This window comes from Humulus lupulus, chromosome 1 (assembly GCF_963169125.1).
Source record: "Humulus lupulus chromosome 1, drHumLupu1.1, whole genome shotgun sequence".
Classification (NCBI taxonomy): domain Eukaryota; kingdom Viridiplantae; phylum Streptophyta; class Magnoliopsida; order Rosales; family Cannabaceae; genus Humulus; species Humulus lupulus.
Window position 1 is genome coordinate 126976019 of NC_084793.1, and position 9669 is coordinate 126985687.

The following is a 9669-nucleotide window of genomic DNA, read 5'->3' on the forward strand; positions in this document are numbered from 1 at the left end:
AGGATTAAATTGGACCGGTTGCATTAGATACTCTCAAAGAACTATTGTTTTTAAAAGTGGCCATAATATTTTTCTTATTTAAATTGTTTTTTAAATAAAATTATTTTAATATATATGTATTACAAAATTATTGTAGCCTAAGTGGGAGAATGTTAGACTTTTATTTGGGCTTACATTATTTATTTTCATATTTTATAAAATGTGGGTTGATAAATAGTTCTTTGCTGATCTATCTAGCCCATTTAATTTTAGTGATCACTTGTTTATGCACTTAGTATCTATAGAAGTCTAGTTAAGGCAAAAGTGTGGACTTTCTAGTTAACTGAAGTCTTTGATGAGGAGGCCTAGTCCAACTAGGTTAATATAAGCTAAGTCCACTCCCTAACTCTATATATATGAATAGTCTCATCGCTATTCAGTAGTCTGATAATCTACTTCAGAAATAGAAGTCCTAGGGAGGAAGACTTAGTAGGTTAGTATTGCGCTAACACACTACAACGAAATGCAGTATTACCGACGGAGGATTCCGCGCGTAATAATAGACTATTCCGCCGGTAATGGGTATTACCGCCGGGCGTCTGCCGGTAATGCTCCGTCAGTAATTAGTGGTATTACCGGCGGACTGACACCCCACCGGTATTCTATTAATATTGGCGGATTAATAGAGGCGGGACTCCGCCGGTGTAAAATAACAGTCAACCTCGTTTACCACATTTAATACCAGCGGATCTTGCCTCTATTAATCCGCCGGTAATAAAATAATAATATTAAAATATAATAATTCGTTTGATTTTATTTCATAATAAATATACATATAATACTTATTTAAATATAATAATATTTAACATAAATTAAAATTAATAACACAATTAATATTCATCAAACAAAAATAGCATTATTATTAATCATAAAATTAACATAATAAAAATATCAATTGTCTTATTTTAATTACATATAAACTAATTATAAAATAAACATAATAAAATGTCAATTGTCTTAATTTAATTAAAAAACGTAAACTAATTATTATTGTTTGGGTTGGACCAACCAGGTGTAAAATACTCATTAACATTTAGGTCAATATCTTGATCTCCATAGCATGTCCTTCGCTGTAAGCCTTGAGCTGTATAGTCTTTTCAACCAGGGTGTCAATGGAAAGTGACACATCACCTTATGCGACACTTTTTTTCCTTTAGTTTTTTCAAAAGTAACCCATCGACTACTTCCACAAACTGGACATTCCTCTTTGTTTGCATGCTCTTTGTAAAATAAGCAGCAATCATATTGGCACACATGAATCGACTTGTATCCCAACCCTAATTTCTTCAATCTCTTTTTACCCTCATAGTACGTTGATGGAATTTTATTTTCCTTCGGAAAGGAAAGCTTTAACAACTTCAATAATTCATCGAATATATTGTTAGGAATCTTCCCTCTAACTTTCAAATGTAATAGCTTAGCTAAAAAGTTAAGGGAAGAAATCCAATCACATCCAGGATTTAACTCAGCTTCAATCTCCTCAAACAACTCGTCGTAATACTGACTCGCGTCGTACTTATTGTCTACTTGCTCAGTTGTTGGTAAGAGGAAGTCCTCCACTATGGGAATCATCTCGTCAACTTCATCCTCATCAACAATATCTAGTTCTGCTTCCCCATGATAAATCCACCTCTATCGAATACATGTTCTTCGACAACAAGTAAAATTTCGAGCCTATTATTTATGCATTTGATACACGGACACCTAATTCTTCCATCAGAATCCTTATGTTCCGAGGACATCCTCAAAAAATATTATAGATCATTCCAATATTCTTGACAAGCACGATTTCTCAATGTTGTCCAAGTCTTGTCAATCGCCATCTAAAGTGTTATTAGAGTCTGTGAGTTTTAGTAATGTGAATTGGAATGGATAACAAAAAAAATTGTTATCATTTTTTAAATCTTATGCAATATTATAATATCTTATGTTATTTTATGATGTTTTATTAGATAATGTTATTCAAATTTTAAAAAAATCATTCATTATTTTATTATTAATATTTTAAACTTATCATTTATCTGCCGATATCCCTATAATTGATGGTTGTAGTCAACAACCATAAATCACAAGCATACCGGGACAAAAAAAAATTAACTTCTAATTAAATACTAATTAATTTTTTTAATAAGTTTCAATTAATTATAATAATAATAATTAACTAAATTAAATAATATTCATTACAATTCTCATTAAATTAATCATTATTAATTTTTAAAACTATTGTTAAATAAAATTATCAATTTCTATATTTAAATAATTTAATATTAGTTAATATTAGATAATAATATTTAATAAACAAATTAATAATTTTTCTTAAAATAATTTATTATTTATTACTAATTTTTCTAACTTTTATTAAATTAAATTAAATTATTTAATTAGATAATGTTATTTAATAAAAAAATTAAATTAAATTATTTAATTAGATAATGTTGTATCAAACTTTTATTATTTAATTAATTAAAAATTATTAAATAAATTATTATAAGATACATAGTTTTTTTTAATTAATCATTATTAATTTTAAAAACTCTTTTTAAATAAAATTTTCAATTTCTATATTCAAATAATTTAATACTAGTTAATATTAGATAATAATATTTAATAAAAAAAATTAAAAAAAATTCTTAAAATAATTTATTATTTATTTAATTAATCATTATTAATTTTTAAAACTTTTATTAAATAAAATTTTCAATTTCTATATTCAAATAATTTAATACTAGTTAATATTAGATAATAATATTTAATAAACAAATTAATAATTTTTCTTATAATAATTTATTATTTATTACTAAATTTTCAAACTTTTATTAAATTAAAAGTACCCTCTCGAGTCCAAAAGTACGTCTTCCATACTCACCAAAATACTAGCTTTAAAACTCAAAATACTAGTTCAAACATCAAATCAAACAAAATACCAAATTCTACTAATAAAAATTCAATCAACAACTAAATACCTGACTTCCACTACACAACGAAGGACTAGTCCCTTAGATGTCGAACACCTATGTTCGAGATCCAATTGCTCTTGCTTTTTAATTAATTTCGCAAAATTACCTCACTGCGTAAAAGACCCCACATTGCTTCAAAATAAAAAAATTAATAAAAAAAAGTGCATAATAAAACCCTCCCTCATTAAATGAGCCGACCTTGTTCTCCACAAATAGATTAAATATATTAAAACAAAACAAAGGCAATTATCCTATATGACACTAACCACAGAGGGGTGTGGGGTCCGAAACTTCGGCGTGGCGTGGGGGCGGTGGTGGTGCTCGGGCAGAGGGGTGGACTGAGATTAGGGTGGCGGTGCTCGGACAGAGGGGTGGTGGTCATGGTGGTGCTCGGACTGAGATTGAGAAAATGTGTTTTAGAGAGGGAGAGGAGAAATGGGAGGGACGGATGGACCAATTTTTAATATATAACATTATTACTAGCAAGGAGTCGCCGCTATTAATATTACCCCACCAGTAATACACTATTAGCGGCGGGACTCGCCTCTATTACTATAACCCGCCGGTACTAGTGTCATTACTGGCGGATATAGACCCGCCGCTAATAACTTTAGCGGCGGATAGTCTGCCAGTAATTAGGGAAAATACCCGCCGCTAATAAATTTGAAACCACACCTATTTTTGTTTCCCGGGCATTGTATTAGCGGCGGACTACCCGCCGCTAATAAATGGGAAGTCCGCCGCTAATAAAAATAAATTATTAAATTTCCAGATTATTAGTGGTAGACCCAGTAATCCGTCGCTAATAACTCATACATTACCGGCGGACCAAGTCGGCCTCTAAAAACATTTTTTCTTGTAGTGACAATTCACGTTTTCTCCATGGCTAATTAAAACAGGTATGTTTTCTGTATTCTTTAATTGTTTATTGTGTTCTAAGTTGCAGGCAAAATTATTGATAAGAGGTTGTATGAATATCTAACATATTTATTTATACTTTTCTTTATCTTCTTTTGCTATTATTTGACTTGGAATGAAAGATAAATAGTATTTGATAATTAACAACTTAAATACTAGTCTATGTGGGATCAATTTTAGTTAATATAACACTTGTTACGATATGTGATATTGCGTAAGGTTGATAAAATCAATGGTCCAAGACTGTCATGCTAGAATATGGTCGTTGTCTAGATATATGGTCAAGTCTGCCAAGATAAGCATATCTCGACGGCTTATTAAGATGAGATCCATATATTTTAAAAGATATATATCAACTTTTTAGTGTAATATTTGAGTGCCAGTATTGTTACCGTAATGATTTTTGTTTTTTTTAAAAAAAAAGGTGATGAGATATAGCATTCTCTAATAGAATAAAGCTTTTATAGTTTCTCGGCACATTTTATAGTGGTGCAACTTTTAGTCAAATTGGAATAAAGTACCATACAAATGGAAATGCATACTTATATAATAATATAAATTAATTAGTGCTGGTTGGAATATCTTTTTGCAGCCTTTCCTTACGTGACAGTTGTACTTCCACTGGTAATTTATAGAGATTAAAGCTAGAGGAACAGTTTTTTACAGAATAGACTCACTGATGGATACAAAATGGTTTGGGGAATTAATTGTATAGAAATTGTTTAGTTAGTTTCTTGATCTGGTTGCCCTGTTTGGGTTATAGCTGCATGGAGATTTGATAAATGAAATTTGCTTACTTACCAAAAAAAAATTATATAGATTATGTATGAGCATGTTTAAGAAACATATAATGGCTTATCTCTACACATTGACTACAAAAAATTATGTTGTTTGCATACCCTTCTGATCGGAGCCAAACCTAATCACTAGTATTATTTTGATTTCTTTACATCTTTTTATAATCACGTGTATGTATATTAAGCTCAATTATTTTATAGATGTTTTGTATATATAAAATTTCTCTAGTGCATGCGCAGCCTCTGAAACCAAATTAAAAGAATCTTTTAGAGTTTAAATAAATTTATTAATTGACAATAATGCGAACCTGTATCAATTCTTAATCAAAGCATTACCTAAATGCTTTGGTAATGCAGATTTTCACGCAAGTATATATATATATATATATATATAGAACACAAGGTGTTGATTAGATAGGCTACTACATTAATTATTCAGGATATATTGAATGTGTAGACTTTATCATATGAAATATATATCCTGATTTTATTTGAATAAGTCGTACGTAAGTGTTTGTAGAATTGTAATATGTCACTTCATATCCTTTTTTATGTAATTTCTTATTGTAAGTTCTCAAATGCGCATGGCTTGAAATTCATCATGGTTTGCCCATTAGAGATCTGTTTTCTTTTTTTTTTTTTTTTTTTAAAATATACTCTACTGTACTATTGTAGTGTTAAGTCAATTATTTAAAACTAAACATATATATGAGCAGGTTGTTAAAAAAAACATATATATGAGTATTATATATTAATTTTGAGTCAGATTATTATGGAAGCATGATTATGGAATTACAGTGTACATGTAGTCCAAAAGAGATAATGCATCCTCTGAACATCACTTTGAGTAAATGAATAGTTTAGTTCTCTAGTTGGCCATAATGACATGGCCACTCTGAGCATATATCCAATGAATTCACTTAGATTTTTATCTATTGGTTTTCCCTATATATATATATATCATTAGAATCAGAACATTATAATTGACATAAAAGACTCCAGTAAATATTATTAGAATCAGCACATTTGCATCAAACAAGTATTTCAAATTCGAAAACTACCATGACTAATCACAAAATCCATTGCAACTTCACCCTTCCTTCGTATTTTTTCTTGTTCTTCTTTCCCACTATTCTAATGTTCTCTTTTGCTCATGGCCAGCTCGATTATCGATTCTATGATCAATCGTGTCCAAGGTTGCCAATGATTGTTAGGTTTAATGTTTGGCAAGCTATCAGAAATGACACCAGGATGGCTGCATCCCTACTTCGGTTGTACTTCCACGACTGCATTGTGGATGTAAGTTAATACTACTTTTCTTTTATTCCATTTTTAATACGAACTTTTCAAATCCTCATATTCTTTTACTGAAATTTTCTAATATCAAAATGACCAAACATCTTGCTACTATTTTTGGATTAACTTTTACTATATATATATATATATATATAATCGCCAGTACTCGTATACTTCTGGAAAAAAGATAGTTGGATATATATACTTTTGTTATATTATTGGTTATTTAGTTTGTTTTGTTCAATTAGTCAATCATAAATACCAATTGATTGAAAAAAAGAAAGAGTATTCCTGATCAAACCTGGAAAATAAAAACATAGTGCTTAATATTAGAGGAATATTAATTGAGTTATATATAGTTATGGGGAGAAGAAAAAGTTACGTAGGTATAGAGTGAGGGATTGATAAGACACATGTGATTACATCTCAAAACAATTAATCATGAATGGACCCATCTTCTTATATGTTACTTGATATCCTCACATCTATGAGACACTTTATTACTCTATTGTATAAGCTTTAAGTATAATCTTTTCTTAAACAAAAATATGGGCAATTAATAATTACATTATTGCTATGTAGAAATTACTATTTTATAATATAATGTGAAATAGAAAATCACATGTTGCATAGCCACGTACCACCAGCATAAACCGTGAAGTTTTTGTTAAGCATTTTGTCCAACTTATAATAAAATTATATATATAGGGATGTGATGCATCGGTGCTTCTTGACGACACAGAAGGTTTCGAGGGAGAAAAGAATTCATTTCCAAACCGAAAATCGCTTAGAGGTTATGATGTGATCGATAATATCAAGGCTGATGTTGAAAGGTTCTGCCCGTACACTGTTTCATGCGCTGATCTTCTTACTCTAGCTGTTAGAGAAGCTGTTCTTTCGGTATATACTTACACCCATGACCACATTTATTCATTATTCTTTGGTTACTATATATATGATATAATTTTGTATAATATATTTATGTGTTGTTAATTAGGCGGGAGGACCTTTCTGGCCTGTCTTATTAGGGCGACGAGATTCGACTACGGCAAGTCAGAAGGCAGCTAATGAGCAAATACCATCTCCTACTGAGTCTCTTGAGGAAATGACTGCCAAATTCACTGCAAAGGGTCTTCACTTAAAGGATGTAGTAGTTCTCTCAGGTATTCTCTTTTCTCCTCTCTATTATTTTATTTTAAAAGAAATTATATCAAGAGTGTTGCGATATGGGAACATACATAAGGTTATAGACATCAAATGGTGTTAATGTTGGTTCCACATATTTTATTTGAAATTTTAATATATATATATAAATATATTTATGAGTTAAATAATTATACTGCACCAATCACCACCGTATACCCTAGCTATCATGTGTGTTAGATACTATATGATACCTACCCGTAACAATATTCTTATATTAAAGAATGTACACATGCATATTCATACTCATATCATATTCCTCATCATCATACGATCAATGATATTGATTTGATCGGACTGTGTAATTTAGGTGCGCACACCATAGGATTTGCGCAGTGCTCCACGTTCAAGAAGAGACTGTTTGACTTCAAAGACTCAGGCAACTCTGACCCATCAATGGATTCTTATATGCTGTCAAACTTGCAAAGCATGTGTCCAAACAGCGACACTTCCAACTCCAACCTGGCCCCACTTGATTACGCTAGTACCTTCAGGTTCGACAATTCCTACTACGCCAATGTGGTCAACAACAGGGGGCTTCTCCAATCTGACCAAGCCTTATTGGATGATCCTACTGCCGCAGCACTTGTTAATTCCTACAGCAACGACCCATATCTCTTCTCTAATGATTTTGCAGCTTCCATGGTGAAGCTCAGTACTGTTGGGGTGCTTACAGGCCCAAGTGGGGAAATAAGAAAGAAATGTTCCTCAATCAACAATTACTATTATTAGATCATAACTTATATATATATATATGTATGTATGTATTAGTCTTCTTTACTTTTCTATCCTTTTTCATCATATGGAACTATGTAATCTTTACTACTTTTATAATTAATCATATATAGTTCTAGTGGAGTGGAGACATTCATGCATCTTTGTTAGATTATAAATAATACGTACGTACGTATATTACTCCTCGTTTGCTACATTGAATATGGTTATTTCTCTACAAATAAATATTATATTTTAAGATAATGTTTGATGGATTAAATAAGTGTTACAAAAATAGAATAAATATTATATTTTAAGATAATGTTTGATGGATTAAATAAGTGTTACAAAAATAGAATATTTAATTAAGTTAGGGAATGTTATTATTTCATATAATATAATATTATATTAAATAATGTGACAAAATGTGATTTGTCACACCTTGTAACATATAATTGAGAGTTACAAAATGAGTTGCAAATTTGTAACTCACAAATATCACCTAATAATGTGTAGATTTTATGTTACACATTTTTTATTTGAATTGATCAAGTCATTAGTGATATGACTCTTAGAGACATGATTTTAACCCTCATAATGTGTTTGGAGGTTACAAAGTCATGTGGGAAGAGTATAGAATCATTTGGAAAAATACACAAAAGTGATATGCTAAAAATTTGCCTGTGTCAATGCATCTTTTTTAAAATCTGAGCAGTGCATCTTATGCAGCAGCAGGTAAATGATGACCCTCTTAATACTCAATATATTGCGGATGAATTGAAGTACAGGTAGGAGCATAATGTTTGTAGAGAAGCATATATGGATTTTTTGAGACAAAAGTCTAAGTTGTTGGCTGCATTTAGGGGATGCCAATCCTCAAATCTTTCATAGAATGATTAGGCAAAGAAGAGTGCAAAATTCAGTCATGGCTATCCATGATGAGCAAGGTAATTGGCAAGATACTCCTATGGGAATTCAAACTGCTTTTTTGGAGTATTATCAGCACTTGTTGGGTGGGAATATTCAGAAAAGAAGGAAAGTGCAGCAATGTGTTATCAATGAAGGACCTGTTCTATCTAATTCTAATATACAATCCCTCTTGCAGTCTTTTGAGAGAGATGAAGTTAGATCTGCTTTGTTTGAAATTCCTGGGGATAAAACTCCTGGTCCGGACGGTTTTAGTAGCTATTTTTTTCAACATCATTGGGACCTAATTGGAGAGGAGATTAGTGAGGCAGTTCTGTCATTTCTTTCCTCTGGGAAGTTGTTAAAGGAGATAAATGCCATGACAATTACTCTGATTCCCAAAACAAATTGCCCCAATAGTGTTAGTGAGTTTCGGCCTATTTCTTGCTGCAATGTGCTCTATAAAGTGGCTGCAAAGCTCATTTGTTCTAGACTGTGAAATGTTTTGCCTAATATTGTTGCGGAGAATCAAGGAGGATTCATTCAAGGTAGATATATTGGGCATAATATTATGATTTGCCAAGACTTAGTTCGTCATTATGGTAGGAAAGGTGGAAAGCCGAATTGCATTTTAAAAATGGATATGCGGAAAGCTTATGACACATTGGAGTGGGACTTTCTTGAAGAGATGCTTGCTGCTTTTCAATTTCCTTCTCAGTTTATTCAGCTGATTATGACTTGTGTTAGATCCCCCAAGTTCTCAATCATGTTTAATGCTAGTAGAGGTTTGAGGCAAGGAGATCCCATGTCTCCTCTTCTGTTTGTCTTGAGTATGGAGT

General features: G+C 31.1%; 1 pseudogene; it reads left to right on the forward strand.

Annotated features, from left to right (window-relative positions):
* Positions 1–502: 502 nt before the first annotated feature.
* Positions 503–7942, forward strand: LOC133821569 (peroxidase 10-like; annotated as a pseudogene).
* Positions 7943–9669: the final 1727 nt, after the last annotated feature.